The sequence below is a fragment of the Falco punctatus genome (assembly GCF_963210335.1).
Source record: "Falco punctatus genome assembly, chromosome: 3".
Taxonomy (NCBI): domain Eukaryota; kingdom Metazoa; phylum Chordata; class Aves; order Falconiformes; family Falconidae; genus Falco; species Falco punctatus.
In genome coordinates, this window is record NC_137582.1 from 38,822,959 (window position 1) to 38,842,985 (window position 20,027).

Sequence of the window (20,027 nt, forward strand, 5' to 3'; positions counted from 1 at the left end):
TAAGTATACTAAAAAAACTGTAATGATGTAAAATAGAGGAGTATAATCTTTTAAAGTGTGAATTACTACAAACTGGGATTTTGCTAGTCTCGATTTGTTCTCTGTGAGCACATTCTGAAGGTAAGACTGAATTGCAAAACTAACAAATAATGACCAGGGTGTCAAGATGGCTCTACAATATTCACCTAACCTCTTTGTTGTCTCAAAACTAACTGTGAAATAAACGTTGCTTTTTTTGTTTGCCTAATACTAAGTTGCTTGCATGCTAAAAATGCTGCAATTATCTTTCTAAAAGTTATCACAAGGCAGGTAGTCAAGCAAACATTCCAGTTCTCGGGGAGATACTACAACTCCAGATGACTTCAGAAAGGGTCTTGATGAAAACAAAAAATAAAGAACTGTGCTTCTGAGCATATTCACAAGAGTGCAAGACTCTTCCAATTATGTATCTGAGAAGAAATAAAAAAGCTGTGGGCATTGTAAATCATGTAAAACATTTAAATATTGCTCCGTATTAAAATCAGCCTGGTCAGTGAATATACAGGATGTTTTTTAAACAGTTTAGTTATTAATAAAGCATTTGTTTTTTCTAGAATATTATCATGGCAAATTTGTTTTGTATTGCCAAGATCAGCTGGACATTTTGTTTTTATTATGCATACTGTTTTGCCATTTTTTTGCTCTGCAAGTTAATTTGACTGCTGTGCATAAGTGAAGTGAGCAATTCAGTAATTAACTTTTGTGTTTTAAAATGTATGAACTTTAATTAGATTTCATTATAAACAAACAAATGTCAACCATAATTATAAGTTCCTTGGTTTAACCACATATTATCCCTTTTCAAACAAACTTGATGTCAGACAAATTAAAATCAAGCAGCCAGCAATTTTGAGTTGAATTTTACATGATCTGCCAGTAACCTGATTACTTTAACTTCAATATCATTACAGGAAAAGTATTTCAGGAAAAATAATTACAAGAATTCCAACAGGAGACAAGCTTAATTGTATTGATTCAAAAGATGCATGTATATAGGAACCATGCTGAAGGAATAATGTTATCTTAAATCTACAGTTACTATTAAAATGATATTGTCTGGCATGAAAAAGGCAATTTGAGATTGGTGTCTGGAAAAACAGAGATACAAAACTCACTGAAATCATTATCTTTACACCATTATACTTTAAGCAACAAAATATCAATGTGGAACAACTTCAAGGCATGAAGGTTTGCAGGTTTATTTACTGACTGGTGTATCTATTAGTACCAGGAACAAGTGGAGCTGTCAGGACATAATGAAGGTAAATGATTAGTTAGCACAGAGACTGAGCTCTTCTTCAATACAATAAGAGTTAATTAAAGTTTACCACCAAACATCAACCAAAGCAGGATGTTGATCAGGTTTCAGCATTAAGTGCAAACAGACAATGGTTGGCAGCAATTAGTGCAGCTATCAAATGACATGCAATGATAATTATACATTTAAAACAGCTAAAGGGCTTGTGGAAGGGAGAGAAGAATCTCATCAGCTTCTTTGACTATGTAGAGTCAAAATGTAGGAAACAGTTATCAGATATTTCACTTCAATACAGTAAATCAATAGAATTAAACAAACAAACAACGACAACAAAAAAAGGTTGTACAAGCACATTATCTGAAAGAGGACAATTCACTGTATATGAAATGGAAGAAATCTGCAGATGACTCCTAACAAAGATAAGTACTAGTTAGATTAAATAAATCACTTTGCTGCTGCCACTCACGCTGACACGCATAAACAGAGAAGTGTTTGGGGTTTAAAGGCTAGAGGCTGCAGCTTTATTACACGTTTCTATGCCAGACTCGAGGTTACCTGGTATCTTTAGTCCCTGTGGCCATGTTCATAGCACAAGAAGGCCCAGAAGAACCACGGGCCTGAAGCCCGTGACCACAAAAGGTAGTTTCACAGGCTAGCTGCAAGCCGGCTGCAAGGAAGCCTAGGCTTACCAGAGGCAATTACCTGGTATCTGAGCCACAGCCTAAGGCTCTGCCACACACACCCTGCTCTCCACCCCCTCCGATCAGCATACGCGCTCCTTCTGCCTGCTCCCAAACTTATGCCCAAGTTTTGGGAAAGGAAAAGGAAGCGAGGGCTTTCCTCCACGGGTGAACACCGTGCAACACATGGTAGCAGCACAGACACGCTAATAACCCAGAGCACAGCGAGGGCCAGCGCTGTCCTCCGCCACGCTCTGCTCCGTTTCGAAGGCCTTACGTAATGGTGGCAGCTACCAGATCAGCGATACAATGGAGCCGATACCAAACAATTTTCTTCTCAACCTTCCATTAAATCCAAAAGGAAGATGATAAACTTGCAGCAGCACCTCTAACAGGAACACCAAACAAAGGAAAAACTGCCGTCAGCCCAGTGCTGGCAGTCTGCTGAACCCCCTCGGCACGGATCTGTGAAGTTAAAATACTCCCAATTCTGCAATATCAAGCATGTGGGAAGTGCAGCAAAACAGGTAAATATCCCTTCCACAGGTAAATAGCCATTATTAACTGGTGTAGCCAGCCAGACAATTATCTACCCGTGTCTAGTATTTGGACAATTCCTCACTAACCACTCCACGCGCTGGAGATGGAATAACTCACTCATGCTTACTCCTCTTGGGCTGGCATTGTGCAGGTAATGGGATTACCTGGTTAAACACCTACGTAGTGCCACAGCAGCTAAATAGGTCTGGCAAGTAGGATCTTCACCTCAAAGAAATCAAGATTTCTTCAGCATTTTTACAGACTGCAGTGGCAAAAGCACCCTGCTCTTCCTAGGTATGTAACAGGAAGCAAGATGAGGCTTACCAAAAGACAAGTAGCAGGTTTCCAAGAAAGCTAAGCTGTGACAAATTAAAACCTGATGATGAAAAGGGCAAAGGGGTTAGACAGTAGGACTCAGTGCTGCAGGATACCATTGAGATCATGAATCTACCCAGGTTAAAAAACAGAAGGGAAAGTGGCTGCCAAATGTATATATAGAGTAATAAAGGGGGGGAGCAGGGCTGGGGGTGGGGAGGGAAGAACAAAAAAGAAAGGAAAATCTGTAGGGGATATTAAACCTTGCTCTTCAGAGGTCTAAACAATTTGCATTTGCAATCATGGCAAGACAGGCATATACAGCAGGTTATCCTACATCTGCCTACTGTGATATTCTTCAGAAGCATCTTGTACAGACCAGTCAAAGGGAGAAAAGGCCAGCCACACTAGAGTCCCAGTTTGGCAATCAATATGTTCCTATTGCATGAATTATACCTCCTGAGTAAAGAAGTGTCTGCAGCAGGGAGACTACCCTTATCTTCTATTTGAACTTACCCCTGTCAAAAGATCATCAGCATCAGTTTATATTTAAATATGTTGTATTAATTTCCACTGTGTCAAACTCAGAAAACCTGCTTTTAAGACTGTGAAGACTGTATTTATTTTAAATGCACTTTTTTTTTCTAGAAGCAAACCCACGTACATATGCAAAATGCATTAAGATGAGTTTTATTATAATGTTGGCTACCAATTGTAATTTTTGTTGGAATGTGTGTACATTCACATTGCTAAAATTATTTTAATAAAATTCCTTACTGTTTTGCATAGCTCCTGGGCTGCAGCCTAGAGCAGTTCTACAGATATTTTTTTTTCTCTAACAAACCTCATTTTCCCAACTAATTCTGTTATGCTAGGGATTTGTGCACAGAGTTGGCTAATCCCAGTATTTCCCTAGAGCTGCATCTAAGCTATGGCCCACTCCCAGCACAAAAGTGTCTCCAAAAGCCCTTTCGCCCCCTTCAGCACTGATACACTCATTGGTCCTGACATTTTCACTTCAGCCATGACAAATGAGCTGATGGCTGTGATCAGATTGCACACGAGGACTGCTTTATCAAAGACTTATCATTAACTCTCATCACTGTCTTCCATTATGACTCCTTTGGTCAAATCTGCTGTGAAAATGCAAGTCAGTTTAAAAATATAACCTAAATGTAGCAACAAACAAACTTCATTAAAAAGTAGAAAAGAAAACCAGACTCAGACAGGATCAGAAAGAGACTAGCGTTAACTAAATGTTTCTCTGGGGATTTAAGTAACTGTACTCAACCTCTGCCCCAGTGCAAACATGGCAGTTGACCGTCTTCGAAAGGTCCCTTCCCCCATCACGGACTGCGAGCACTACTTTGCCTTTTTTAGAGAAACAAAAATAAAGCAGCAGCAATCAAATATGCCTAAAAACGGAGTCAAGCTTTTTTCTTTTTTTTCTTTTTGGTCTCTGAACTGCTTTGCATTTCTGTGTGCCTGCTTTTATCAAAATACGTTTCTCAAACTAATCCCTTAAAGAATATAAAATTTTCACTTGAATCACAGCCACATAAACATACTGTTTTCTGACTCACATTAAAAACACCAACTTAAAGCACTGTCTGAAACGGAAATCTCTCAGTTCACTATGAATACCACAACCTTTCTGTCAAGTTAGAACGTAAGTTCCAGTTACATGGTTCTTGTTACATCTACAGGGTTTACAAAGTATATATTTGTCGTAACCTCTTCTAGCAATTCATCTGAGAATACACATCTAGCAGAGTCAACTGTAACACAACAGATCTTGGGAATGGAGGTCATGCTTTGAGATAAAGTGCTATTCACTTTTGGACCATGCAAGAAGCTCTTTATTCCTGTTCTTATTGGCATCAGTTCCCCCTTACCAGAGCCAGAACAAAGCCAAGTGCTCGTGTGAGGTTTATGAATAAATCAGAGGTGAGCCACTTTAAGTGCTGCCCATGATTTCCTTGTTGACAGTGAGCACTTAAACAGGCTTCTATGACCAGCAACTCCTGGCAAACCTTAATGGCTCCTAATCTGTACCCTGCCTCATTTCAGGAAAGAAATGACCCACCCCAATTTTTCTCAAGTCTTCACCTTTTGGGCAACTACTGTCCCACCTTTTTAGAATTTCATGTTCAGGGACTGTCCTGTTTCAGTGCCAAGTTTTCACAGAACACACAACATAAAAATCACCATTTTCTTCCTAGAAAACAAATGACAGCTAATAAAATATTATTACGCTGTGCAGCTAAGTAATTCCCAGACAAACCATTACACAATTCAGCATTTGTTTAAATTTCATAGATTTTTAAATGAACCTAAAAGATTTCTAATATATTTGCCTCCAATTATTAAAATCATGTTAAAAATATGCTGAGAGCAGATTCAACCCTTCTGTACAGCTACAACTGAAACCAGTAATGTTTAAAAATCACTGCTGTTGTATGTATTTAAACAAATTCAAGCAGCCTCAAAATCTATTTTTAAATAGTGATAACATTGAAAAACAAACTGATATCAACAGCAGACTCAGTGGTGGGCCAAACAGCTCTGGTCCAGAAACACTAACATCCAGTTGTGGCAAGACACTAAGTGTTTCAGTACAAATGTCTTTGACACACAAAACCACTGAGAGACCTGCGCTGTTCAACATGAAAGCAGCAGCCTTCATGGAGAATACGTTTCAACGTGGAATTAAATCCCGCATTTTTAAGGTCTCCCCCCAACCCCCTTTTTGCACATGTCACAATCTCCAGAGGGCTGAATTGACTCTAGTGGCTGAGTTAGTGTCAGGCTCCCAGCTCCTGCTATGTTTAAAGACTAACATTTTTTTACACCATTGTTTCTTGCTGCCTTTCCACTCACTCGGGAAAAAAAAAAGTTGTGACCACACCGCCCTGCCCTGTGACTTCAGCAGGCGGCTCTGGCTGCAGGGCCGGGGCCAGCTGGCCGCTGCCTGGCAGGGCTGACCTGCCGCTGCTTGAGCTGCAGCGGGTGTCTCAGTACATGATACTCTTCTTTGCAAGGGCCTGATCCAAACCCAGGAAAATCAATGAGGTGGCATTGGACTTCGGAAGAGGCCCTCAGCCGTAATTAGAAGCTGCAGCACAGCTGGGGAAAACACCCATCAAAGGAGAGAGAAATCCACAGGCCAGACCAGTTGGGACTTAAAACTCAAGTGATGCTTTTCACTGGAGCTCACTGGAGGACGACTCAGTGAGAAATCACATTTTGCCTCCCTACAGCAATCAGTTGCTCCTGCTGGAAGAAGTCCTGAAGCACACTGCTGTGCTGCAGCAGAGAGGCTCGTGGTTGTTTGTGCATGGGGTGACCCTTCCCAACCCAGAGATGGCTGCACCACGATAGCAAAGACAGTAATTTTTTTTGGCGAGCAGTTCATAAAACTCAGAGGAACTGAGGGACTGAGAGATTACATTTGCCATATAGCTAAATAATTTATTTTGGAAATGGTACATTTTCTTTAATTTAAACCCTCAGCACTGTAAACAAAATCAGTAACCGTACTTCAGTACAGAAAAATATAAAAAGACCAGGGTGCAACCTGCAGGAATAAGTTTTCTGTTTAAGCAGTTACTTTTCACTCAGAACCTTCATTTCTGAAGTGGGGAAGGCACTAAACAAGGAGAAACTCTTATTTGAAGAGGCACAGCCATGGTTTCTCACACAGAAAAAACACCTGCATTTGAAACCGTCATATAACACTTGGCAAATCCAAGGATTTCCCCACCACCACCTCTCCTTGCAGAAGCTCTGGCCTTCTGAATACCAAAAATCAAATGATCCTCCCCAATGGAGGAGAAGGAAGAAAGGTTCTTTCCCTTCCCCAGGTGAAGGCAAAGAGGCAAGTTGTGGTTTTGTTATTCTTCAAAAAGAGATTATTCTTGTCTGTTACACTATCGTCTTCTGGAAAAGGTGTGGAAATAACTGGTATTACTCCAGGTTTCCAACACTGCCCCAAACACTGGAGCACTACCAGTGACAGCTGCCTTGTCATCTCAGATTAGGTGAATTTATAAGGCAGCCTTGGTGTCAAAACAAGGAGGAGCGAGCCTTCAGCCACTGCCACTCCCAGGCCCTCAGCTCTGCTATTACCTGGTGAAAGGCACCGAACTGACCTCCTCTGGAACACCTCTTTCTTACAGACCCTCCAGTGCCTCCTGCACTAAGCATATAATCCTTACAAATGGAAATGGCAGAAGAGGAGATGAAACCTTTTCAATCTGGTTTTATGGGATTATTGTCAAATGGTCACTAAAGGCCTGATTCTTTCTCTGCTAGTATCAAAACTGCACCTTTTGCCTATTTTACAGCCATATTACTCCTCTGAATTCAGAGGAGTTATTGTTAATTTAATTTGGGATGAATGGGAAGAATCCCATTCTTTTTGGTTTATGTGTCCTGGGCTTACATCAACACAGGTCTTTCATAAGGATTTCTTTGTTTCAGAAGCAGAGTGTTTATCTATATTTAAATAGTTCTAGATGTACATCTAGTATGCGTATCACTTGTTCTGCAGACACTGCTGCAGCCTATATGGTAAACATTTGTTTTCAGAGTCACCATGGTCTATCATGTACATGCAGCCTTTGGTTTGTGAACTATTGACCTGAAGGACTATAACACCTCCTTAGAAGCTGGTACAGCCTATCAGATCCCTGTGAGTGCTGAAAGTCTGCTAGATTTGTCTATAAAGAGATCTCAGTTTCTGGGCATCTTGAAAATTGTTCTCAAAAGTACCAAAATCAAATAAAATATAATATGGACAAATTACCTTCTAAATCTCTTTTTTTTTTCCCCATTGAAACCTGATGCTGAGTAATGTGAACATATAAAAGAGTGCCTTAATCTAGAAAACTTTTATTTTGATCATATAACTTAGTTAAACTGTTCCTCAGAATATTTTGTTTAAAGCAGAAAAAGTCATTCCTCCATTAGACTGCCATATTTCAGTCTGGTGCAAACTTTTCTGGCTTAGTTTGGAACTCAGTGAGAGCTGCAGTAATAATGAAAATACAGATAAAAACATGCTATAGAGTGACTATTAAAAAAGAGAGTAATACGTATTAAAGGCTAAACCTGCTGCCCTTATTTATGTAAAACAAGTTTATCTCTACAAGTCTACTGAACTCCACTATCAACAAATGTTTCTAATACCCCTTTCAAAAACAACAACAAAACTCAACAACAACCACACGGAACCTGCTAGGTTTGGTTTACCTACTAGGTAAAACAACCCATACATGTCTTTTAGTTTCTTCTATCTGTGCATCTGTTCACATGAACACATTCTGTGTTACATCTCACTCTAAAATCTTGAATCCCAGTATCTCAGTGTGTTGGGTTTCTGCCCATTCAGTAAGAATGCAGACATCACAGAAGTTATTATTAACCCATGTGTTATCCAGTTCTACAGTGGCTGGAACGTTGCCAGAGACAACACATGGTGCTTGGTTAACAATATTTTAAAATATAAATGAATTTATTTTTTAAATTAACACATTTTTCTTATGGAAATACTCTAATAAGCTGTTCCCAGAATGAAAGAATATCCTCTAAGCATGTTCCTTTAAAAGAAGTTTTAAGGCATTTCATAAAGTTAGCGATAAAACATTCTCAAATCCCACAGAAGGTCTTTAGCTTCATCTTGAAAGATACAATTTTGGTGCCTTTATTCTTACCAAGCACTTTCTGCATTTACAGTTTTACTTTATTTATCCATAAATAACCCTAATTTCTTAGGGGCATCTCTAACTGTTTAAATATTATCGGATCAAGCCCAACACTGAACGAACAAGCATTTACAAATAAATGTTCTGCAAACTAAAAAAAAAAAAAAAAAAAATTCCCCCAAGCAAGTTAATATTTAGTCCAACTACCAACAGTTTTCCACAGTAGCTCTAAATTGGTAATTAGGCTGACCTGGAAAAAAAAAAAAAGAGCCTATTTAATATGCATACGTACAAATAATTATTCACACTGCATTTGATTTACATACATACAAAAGAACCACTTCCCACTTTCAAAAGTGGCTCAACACTTATGGTATTTTAACTGCCCTAATTACTGTTGAGAGAACATAATTAGAAGCACTGATCACATTGTCAACAGCTAACCAGTTGCAGCCCTGTCTGGGGGCCTGATCCTGCTCCGGTTGAAGTCAGCGGGGGTCTAGCACTGACTGCAGGAGGAGACCAGGGCCCTTGAATCTACTGGAATCCAAATGTTTTAAACAACCTGAGTACGCTGATGTAGTCACGCCAAAACCCCCGCTCCTTATGCACAGGTATCAATTTCTATTTCGGTAAGCTTTCTCTATTTTCAAAGCCGAACGAAGAGAGTAATTTTTTCTCCAGAAAGGCTCCTGTGCCACTGAAACAGCACTGAGTCAGAATTCATAACTTTTTCCAAAAGAGAAATAGTTTAATAATTAAAACAGATATTGACTAAACCCTGCTTCCTTGCATACTAAACTTTATTATGCATTGATGCATAATTTCCATTGGCAACTTTTAAAATAACTCCTTCCCTCCCTGCTGTCCCCCCTCCTCCCTCTTTCTTTCCCTCAAGCAAAGTGCTGGGAATCCTCGATACCCAATAGTCAATATTTGGTTTGCCTGTCATGTTCCTGGAGCTCCCCTCCATACGAACCTGTGTTTCTCATCCTTTCGCTGCACTACTCTCGTACGTATCGCTTCACATGATGATGGAAACTCGGGGCATCTTAGCAAGTTGCTAAAATCTGAGCTTCTGCTTGTTTTCTCAGGTCTTGGACAAACATAACTTTAGGGAGAGCTGAACATAGGCATAAGGAAAGAGGAGCCTGCATTTTCATCTTCCTTTCATCTCAGTCATTCAGTCAACCATTCAGTGCCCTATTCAACAGAGCTTTTCATTATGCAAAAAAATGCTAATCCTTTTCCGATGCTTTCACACTTGTATAAACCCCCATTCCTTCGACTGAAAAGCAATTATATCAGTTTACCTTTCTGTCAAAAACAGGATTAATATTCCAACACCAGAATCTCCTTTATTTTCCTATCTTTTGCTTTAGGAAACTAGAGATTATTAGTGGAGGTATTCCTTAGAGCAAGAATACATTATTTAAAATATGATTATTTTAGCCAAAGCAAGAGGGGGGAGGGAGAGAAAAAACTTCAGTTGCTGCGGAAACTCTTTTCAGTGACAGAACTGACCTTCCCTTTGCAGAGGCCTGAATAGAATGAGCCTCACTCTGGTCTATTAATCAGAAACAAATTATGAAAGAATGTGGCTGGACTGGTTGACACTATCCTGTCTTGGGAGACTCAGTAACAGCCTAGTAACAATGTCCTCTTCATGGGTAATGAACAGCCATGACAAATGGGGCAGAGAAACTATTTATTTGCATATGCAAATTCTCACACAAGGGAAACATGTACAAACAAGTGTCATTGTAAGGTGGATTAGGCAAACAACGCTTTCTTTTTAGGACATTCTGCAGCCCAGAACATTAGTCAGCACAATTAAACCAGTCTCCATGGAGACTAATGAAATTTCACCATGGTATGAGTTAAATTAGATAGCTAGTTATGTGTTTTCACAATCCAACTTGAAATCCATTATTGTTTCAGAACAATACAGCAATTGTGCCTGGCTGATCTTTGCCAGCTCAACAAGCTCCTAAGTTGACAATTTGCATATGTTAATATAATTAAGCACTAATTACATGAAACTTGTACATATTCACATGCACTTTCCCTGGGCGCTTCTCAATTTGAACCTTGGCCAAGTCTTTAACCCTTTGAATGAATTTGGAGCAGCAAAGCTCTGCCTTCTGGGTACAGCTCCAAGGCAGATGCAGAAAAGCTCTTCATTTATAAACTCAAAGCTTAACCTGGCTTCTCATATTTCGAACAACAAGGCTAGAAAACATTTTTGTGTGTGTTGGGGTAGGAGAAAGCCCCGGGGGGGGGGGGGGGGGCGGGGGGGGGGAGGGGGAGCTGGATTAGAAGTCCTTTAGAGTCTCAGCTCTGGTACCCCTTTTGCATATGAAAATACAAATATTTACCCACATAACAGGTTACAAACACATGTATTGCCATTGTCACAGGTTCTTCAAGACCCAAATTGTCAAAAGCTAGACTGGGTTTTACAACAGTGCTCTCAGAGCCACAAAAATGAGAAAGAGAAAAGGAAAAAAAAGAGCAAGCAGTAACTAATGAGCTTTACATAAATATATGCAGAGGCAATTAAGCAGTGTTAATTACTATGACAGCAGTTAATTGAATATAATTAGATATTTTAAGCTACTGACTAAGGCATAGTTAAGATTAATTTTATTGAGATTAATTGTAAATAAGAATAGATTAACTGTGTGTTTTGACAGGCATAAAAAGTAGTTCTGCAAATTAACTAGGAGAGCAGAAACTAGCACAAAAATCATATATTATTTTAATGTCACACCTCAGAATCATCTGCTCAATAAACATGACTTTTCAAACCCAAACAGACAGGAATCTTGAAGAAAAACAAACAGCTTGCAGAGATTAAAGAGCCTTTTGTCCTTTTTCATGTGCATTTCTTTTAGCAGACTAAATTAAGCGAGTCTGGTGTACGTTTTTAGGAAGGAACATTTCACACTGAATGGAAAAAATGTTCTATCACATATGAAATTCATGCAGCTGTGCGGAACTTGGTCCAGATGGTCTAAGACTATAAAACAACACTAAATGATAGACAGTAGGGCCTTCCCAAGATTATGTGATAAAGTCACAACCTCGTATTTTGACCTAAATTTTCTGTCATGTATTGTTTCCTTCCAGATCAGATAGCTCCATTTTAATTTTTAACTGATCCTGAATATTCAATGGAAACTCTTAATAAACATTGGTGATAAGCATCTGAGCAGATATCATAAAATATTTACAAAACACCCGTTAGCTTCATTAAAACAATGCTGAATCCAAAGTACAGAAAACAGTGCCCTGGCTCTCCCCACAATACTGAACTGTTCACACCACTTAGCTTAAATAGGTAAAAATGCCTGGTTTTAAATACAGTTCAGAGAAAACCCGAAACACATTCTACCAGCAGATTAATTCATGCATGCTGTTTAAGAAAATTAACAACAAGGCTGAAGAATGCTGAACAAATCACTAATAAGAAAGGAGCTTCAATTGATTTTGAAATAAATCAATAGGTGATTAACACAATATTTTTAAAGCAGTAGAATGTATATATGTTATATAAACATATATATTATATTTTCAATACCTTTTTTAGCTCTTAATCGAACAAGGGCTTTACAACAGTGAGCATGTCCCTATACTGACTATCAACTTCTTTGGAATGCCTTTAGTCTTTTATAACGAAAATCCAAAAACGGTCTGTGAAACAAGGCTACGACAAGCCATTCTGCAGTGAAAGATTTTAAATCATCCAGCCTCTTCTAATAGACTTGAGACTTATTGAGGTAGAAACCATAAAAAATGAAGAAGGGAAATTTAATCCCTGAAATATTGATTTGCACATTAATATCATATAGGCAGAGGGCAATTTGGCTTCATGGAAATGACACATTGTCGACCCTTGGTGAAGTCAGAGCCAATCTAACTGCTGAACATGTCTGAATCTCAAGAGTTATTAAGGGCTTCCCTTCTTGCCTTTATGACTTTTCTTCAGCCTATCAATGCAATCTTAAATGTATTATCTTTAAGAAATAATTGTAAAACCTCAGGGGTTTTCCAGTTAATGGAAGGGAGGCTAAACCACATCAGATTCTGAAATGCAACATTAAACCCTTGCAATCAACAAAACCACCTCAATTCTCATCCATCCAGTGCAGGATCTAATATTGTTATTAGAGATAATCAAATTTCATTGTGTAAATTTAGGCTTATGGTCAGAATGGAAGCAGTAAATTCTGCAATATTAAACAGTGATTTTTCTCGGCCCCCTTTATGTGTTATCTGCTGGTGCACCATCTTCACAAATAAACCTAAACTATTCAAAAATCGAGGAACACAACTGTCTCCCTGTTCTGAAAGATGCATGCAATGCCATTTATCATCTCCACAGCTTTCCTTTAGTTTTAACTTGATCTAGCGGATAAGTTTCATTTTATAGAATAATAAAGCAGTATCACTGCATAAACCAAACAGCAGGTACTATTACTGTGACTTACACAGATGGTTTACCTGACCTTTCTTTGTTCCTTGGGTAGGTTTCACTTTTGCAGATTTACGACTTTTCCCTCTATATTTCATTGACCCTCTATGTTCATTATCATAAAAATGAAAACTATTGAATACATGTTTATGTTGACAAAGTCCAAAAAGACCACGACTAAAGGATAAAGAGATGCTACAATGCACTGTGAGGATCTCTAGATCATACACTATAAATATTCAAGCACAGATAGCACGAATAACTGAATAATCCTGGTGAGCCCCAGCTCTGGAGCCAGGTGCAAGAGGTTAAAACAGCTGGCTAGCCATCTTTTATTTTGTGTGCCTTCCTACCGGCTGAAACCGCAAACGCTGAAAACTAGCAGATATTCCCTCAAGGTTGATTGGTTTTTTTTCGGTTTGGTTTTTTTTTTTTTTTTTTCATTTCAACCAGTTTAGTAGGATCCCCCAGTCGAGAAAAGAGAGAAACTCCTTAAATACAGTCAGTTGAATAGGAAGTGGAGCAATGATGATTAAGGCTCTTCCCACACACGCACACCCAAACCTTCAACCCCCCGTTTATTTCCATAATCTTTGTGCACCTTCCCATCCAAATGTTTGTACTCCTTATTTCAAAGAAAAACACTCCGGATCGTTCTGTCAGTTTTGCCAGTAAATATAAAGTAAAACAAGTGTTGATGGCACTGAGAGTGTTACATACCCAGTCTGTGTTTTTGCATTGCTCTCAATGGAAGCGATCGATGCCCATGTCACAGTCGCGTCCCAATCGCAGCCAAGTCTCTGCCTCAATCTAACCAACAACAGGCAGGGCTGCAAAGGCTTCTCACTACCTCTTCCATCCATCCACCACCAAACTAAAAATATAATGCTACATATGATCTTTTTAAACACTCCACCACCGCTCCTAAGGATCGAGCCACTGCAAATCCAGGGGAAACACAATTGGAAAAAAAAAAATACACCATCAAAGAAAACACCCTCAGAGCAACCACCCCAAAAGCACCCAAGCCCTTTCTTTCCACTCTCTTTCCTGCTCTCCTCCTGCCAACTACATAATCCTTGATTAAAAACGGAACGAGGCTAATAAAAAGAAAATTTTTAAAAAAAAAAAAAAAAAAAAAGGAGGACGGAATGGAGCGGAGGAAATGCAACTGTCAGAAAACGGGATGGTCAGACTTCCTGAGTGAACCTGCCTGTGTCTGGCTTAATGTAAATCCACCATCTTCAGCCTGGCAAGTTGTCTTTTGGTTGGTTTGTGGTTTTTTTTTTTTTTTTTTTTTTTTTTTTTTTTTTTTTTTTGGTGGGGAGGGGGGTTTTATGTTTGCGATCTCTGCCTTGGTACCTAAGGAGGAAGAGGAGGAGGAGGGTGTGTTATTGTATGGTGGCTAAAGCCTCCTCGGGACGGCGCTGAGGTGAAACAGGCTGAACCCGACTGATGTGGCTCCTCTCTCGGTTGGACCCAGTGCCCTAAGCAGCCGATGAGAGACCCCCGGCCGCCCGGCTCGCAGGTAACAAAAGAAATACCAACCCGTGCATTTTCTGCTGCCTCTACTGGGGAGTCACAAGGAGGGGGGGGGGCGGGGGGGGGGGAGGGGGGCGAGAAGATGCAGGAGGGGAGGAGTGAAGGGGAACCGCCGTAAGTTGGCATCGGATGGGGTGAAAGTTTATTAGCATTTTTGCAGGAAATTTCATGTAAGGCAAGAGGGGGAAGCAGGGACGCGTCTGCCATTAGCCGCCGTGATGGGAAGGGATGCACTTGATTCTGGCACGAGCAGTTAGAGCAGGAACCAAACTGCCTTCTCGCTGTTTATGAGCTTGTTTTGTTTTGTTTTTGTTTTTTTGTTGTGGTTTTTTTTGCTTGTTTTGGTTGGGTTTTTTTGTGGGTTTTTTTTCTTTAAACACCTTAGTCCTCGGTTTAAAAAAAACATAATAGACGTCTGTCCCGCAAAACAACTCCCCCGCCCCCCTTGAAAAATCTCAGAAAGGCTGCGCTGAAAGCAGCCTCCTACGCTGCCCGCTACGGCACGGCACGGCACGGCACGGTGAGGATGCTGGGGGCTCCGCCGGCGCCCGGCCGGCAGCCGCCCACAGGCAGCTGCAGCCGCGTATCTCCGCTGGCGGGGCCGCGCCGCACCGCGCCGGGCTGTGCCGCGCCGCCTCCCCGCGCCGCGCCGGGCTGTGCCGCGCGGCGCCGGGCTGGGCTGTGCCGCGCCGGGCTGGGCTGTGCCGCGCCGTGCCGTGCCGTGCCGTGCCGGGCCGCCTCCCCGCGCCGCGCGGCGAAACTGACAGAGAGGCAGGGCACGCTCCTAACGGGCTCCTCTTCCTCCTGCTGCCAGAGACGGCAGCCAGCAGCGCGATCCCCTGCGCGCACACACACACACAAACACGCACACACACCCGCACAGCCTCCCCTGCCTCTGCTCCTGAGAAACCTACCTGCACAATAAAAAAAAAAAAAAAAAAAAGGGGGGGGGGGGAGAGGGGAAAAGCACCCCACACCTCCTGTACACACGCACGCAGTCAGGGTCCCCACCGCCCTGCTGGCTTCCCCCCCGCCCCCCCCCCCCCCCCCGCCCGAAAGCGAAAGTTTGGGAGGCCGAGGGGGGTGGAGATGGGGAGGAGAGGGAAGGAGGGTGGGAGAGCGGAATGCGCCTTCAAAAAGCACCTCAAAGTTTTGGGGGGCACCGAGCTGCGAAGCAAGAGTGCGAGCTCTGAAGGGGCTGGCAAGCGATGACTTCTGACAGCCGTAACGTCTTTCCTAAACTGACAGTATTCCCCCACTCCCCGAACTCCCTACAAAAAAAAGCGAAATAAAAAGTGGGGGGCACCCCCCGAACCTCTTCTGCAAACTGAGCAGGGTCCTCCACTTAATCCGAAAGTTACAGCCCGAAAGAGAAAAAAACCCCAAACCTACAGCCCCAAAGCAAAACAAAAAAAATATATACACAAAATGTAATCGCCGGAATGAAAGAGAAAGGGAGAGAGAGAAAGAAAGAAGGGAGAGAGAAAAAGCAGCCCCTCCTTCCCAAACCAGAGTAAATACTGTACCTAAAAATGGGGAAACAGGCAGAAAAAGGGGGGAGAGAGAGAGGGGAGAGGTACACGGGATCTGGGGATGTGAGTGTGTGTGTGTATGTGAGAGAGAGAGAAAGAGGCACAGAGAGAGGGAGAGAGAGAGGGAGAGCGAGAGCGAAATATCAAAGATTGTGCAAGATCAGCCTGGAAAGATAATCGATACTCGACCTAAATTTAACACAAACTACTCAATAAAAGTTAAAGAAAAAACTTACTTTCCATTTCCCCTCGCAGTTCCTACTGGATCTTCGCCTCTTTTTTTTGTTTTGCTTTATTTACTTAACAGCTGATCACATCCAAGTAAACGAGAGAAGGTTCATTAAAAAAATAATAAAAAAAAATAATCCTCCAACTTTATTGGGTGAAAATAAAAATGATTGAGCAAGAAGTGGGGGGCATGGAGCGGTCCTTTGGGGTCCGGGAGTTGTTAAAGCATGTGCCGACCGCGGTCTCGCTGTTTGGTTGTGAAGGGGTTGGGAAAAGGAGGAAAGGAAATGAAAATCCGATATGTCTTTATTCTGCTAATTATTATCGTTTTAGCCCTGTTTAAAAAAATGGCTGATTAAGTTGAGTGCGCATGTCTTTGTGTGTCTATTCCCGATATGCACTCTGGGAATGAGAGAGAGAGAGAGAGGAGAGGGAGAGAGAGGAGAGAGAGCGAGAGAGGGAGAGAGAGGGAGAGGGAGAGGAGAGGGAAGAGGAGAGGGAGAGGTGTAATTAGTGAGGTGATCAACATTCTCCGGGCTGCAAATGACGCGCAGCCCCGGAGCCGGGGAAGCCGGAGCTGCCGCGGCTGCCGGGGGCTCGCCGGGGCTGCGGGAGCCACAGAGCCAGCCCAGAGAAGAAGGGGCAGCAGAAAGGAGCTCATGGATACAAACACAAGTCTGCAAACTTCATTAGTAACACAGACACACACGCACAGGCACACAAAGTAGATGGCTAGGGAAAATTAAAAAAACAAAAAAAGGGGGTGTGTGTGAAGACAGACTTGCTTTTTTAACTGTTCAGGAACTTAAAAGAAACGGGTCTACATTAATTATTCCATCAGGGGGAAATTTCTGTCTGTCAGTCTGTCTTTCTCTTCCCTTTTCTCCCTTTTAAGGGGATTTAATGAAAAATATATGTTTGCACTGGGGTAATGAATGTATGACAACTCTGAAAGGAAAGATAATATATCTAAGATAGGGAATAATTGCCCATGCAGAGATAAAGATGGATTTATTTACACACATACACATGCACATGCACACATGCGTGCACTCACTTCCTACATCATATTTACACATATGCACATACACTCCACATACACACAGTTACACCAAACATAACACGCTTTATTTGGTGGCCGCCATGTAATTGCTTGGAGATAGCAACAAAGTAAAAAGCAAAGCCTTCCAGAATATACAATATCAACTGTAAACAGCCTTATCAAAATCAAGTAAATATCAGCCCAGGGAAAGAGACTCTTTGCATACAAGACAGGTTTCATGCATATACATGCATTGTCTTCCCCTTTCCTTATGAGTATTGATACTTTATTAATATTTTATCTACTATATTTTACCAGACACCTTTCATTCTTGGGGGGGGGGGGGGGGGAGGCAGGGAGGGGTGGATTATTATGATGAAAACTAGGGTAGAATGTACAGATGTCATTATAAATGGGAATCTTCTACAAATATTTTCCTGTGTGGGGTTTAAGAAGATTGCTTCTCATTTGAAAATCTAATTATCTTAACCTAATACTGCAGATGTGAATATGACTGACACTTTCATTAAAAGATAATTAACTAAAACTCGGAATAGACATACTTTAAAATACCCCTTACTGAAGATAAAAACATGACTATTCAAAGAGCATCCGAATACACCGCAGGAACACGTGCAGATTTTTGATAATGCTATTCCAGAAATGGGTATACCAGAAATGGTCACTAAGTCACAGTTACATGCAAGAGATATTTACAGTACCAAGGACTCCGTGCAGGTGAACCATAACCTTAGAGCTGGCATGCCTTTGAAGTTCATGATTCCTGCGATACACATCAAAACCTTGTCTTAGGCCTTAAACACCAAAAAACAGCAGGAAGGTTTTATCACAACCTTCCATTAAAAGTGCACGCACACAACAACAACAAACTAGCAAAAACCTGGATGGTAGAAATATACACCTCTCTGGGCCTTAAACCACCTACTCCAGCAGAACATTTTGCAAATACTGGAACTAACGCTAACAGGAAAATCCCCACCTGATGATGAATTAAGGTTGCCCTTAAGGAAGCACAGGCCAGTGTCAGGGAACAGTGTCTAAAAGCAGATGTTTAAGGCCAGAGTGAAGGTCCTGATAGTTTGGGGTTTGTTTTTGTTGGATTTTGTTTGTTTGTTTGTTTGTTTGTTTTGGTGTTGGGTTTTTGGTTTTTTTTTTTTGGGGGGGGGGGTGGGTGGGGGGGGAGAGGGAAGAAAAGGTCTTTGGGAAGGAGAGAGGGGGGGAAAAAAAGGTAAATAAAAAAATTGCCAACCTGAAAGTACAGCTATTCCAAAAATCGGAGCCTGCCAATAAAGCGGGAAAGGAACCTTACCCCAGTCCAGAGGAACCTTACTTCAAACTTCAGGAAAATCTCCAAGACTCGAACTTAAGGAGAAGTCAGGGGCACTTGAGGGTTCGTAAGAGCAACTTTATTCCTTTTTCAAACCTCACCTAAGTATTACACCAACTGATCAATGAAAAAATAAAAAAGTGAGCAATGTATGCAGATTTCCACAGGCACTGCACCCTGTGAATGAAGGTAATAAGGAAACTAGTGATATTCTGCATCGTTGTTTACCAGGTGGAAAAAGAAATGCAAACAAAGAGTGAAAATGAAATCTCTGAAACCAGCTTACAGTTATCAGATTGAGGGGTATGATGGAAAGAGGGCTTTTAGGCTTAAATTGTGGACGAAACGGGAGTCTCAGAAGGATGCATTGTCCATTCAAGTGCACGCCTGAAGGATGGTAACACATTTCCAAAGACTGAAGACAATTAAATACAATGTGATGAAGAAACACCTCAGAACAATACATCTATTTCAAATTCAAGTGAAGAAACACGTATGCTTAATGTCATAGAAGAATAAGGAAACGAAGACAATTTCAAGTCAGTCGTGTCCCCCCTCTTCCCCCCCCCCCCCCCCCCCCCCCCCCCCCCGCCTTTATTCCTGGTGCTTTTTTCCTGGTGAAACATCAATATCATTAGTGTCATTAATGTCAAAACACCAATCGTCAGAACAGTCAAGTCATTCTTTTTTGGCTGTAGATTTTTTCCCTTTCTTCTTGGAGGGGGATATAGGTTTATGGTGTTCTTGAGTTACAGCTAAAGGAACAAAGGGGCGGGGGGGGGGGGGGATAGAGGCAGGAACTGCGAGAGGAGAGTCCACATTTTTTCAGGGTTTCTTCTGCCACTGTTTACTGTCCTTCCTAACGTTTTAAATCGCCTCTCTCTTTCTCTCTCCCTCAAAATAGTAGCTATCTGGGAGGGGGTCTGCGTGTAGGGGGAAAAAAGGCACTACGGGATGTTAACAGTTTAGAAGAAACCCGGGGATCGCCACGTAGCTAGGAAAAATCGAAGAAGGTTAATTCCGGGAGGCAGCAGCAGCAGGTTTGTGGGATGTGATAAGAGCGGAGCGCGGCGCGGGCTGGGGGAGGCAGGCGAGGAGGACCCGGGGCCGGCCGGCGCGGCTGCGGCTGCGGTGCGGCTGCGGTGCGAGCCGGCGGGCGGCGGGCGGGCTCCCCAGCGGCGCGGCCCGGCCCGGCCCGGCCCGGCTCCCGCTCCCCTCTCTCCTCCCTCTCCCGCTCAGCTGATCGCCCCCGAAGGCTCTCGCCTAACCTCTCAGCTCCTCTCCTCTGGTCTCGGTGGACCCCCCCGCCCACCTCCTCCGA

General features: G+C 41.9%; 1 protein-coding gene across 2 annotated transcripts in view; it reads right to left on the bottom strand.

Moving 5' to 3' along the window:
- ZFHX4 (zinc finger homeobox 4) overlaps window positions 1-18,490 on the bottom strand; it is a 150,651-nt gene extending 132,161 nt beyond the window's left edge. For both annotated transcript variants that reach the window (XM_080381344.1, XM_080381343.1), the window contains exon 1: window positions 16,325-18,490. The gene's annotated coding sequence lies outside the window, so the exon portion shown is untranslated. The remainder of the gene's footprint in view (window positions 1-16,324) is intronic.
- Window positions 18,491-20,027: the final 1,537 nt, after the last annotated feature.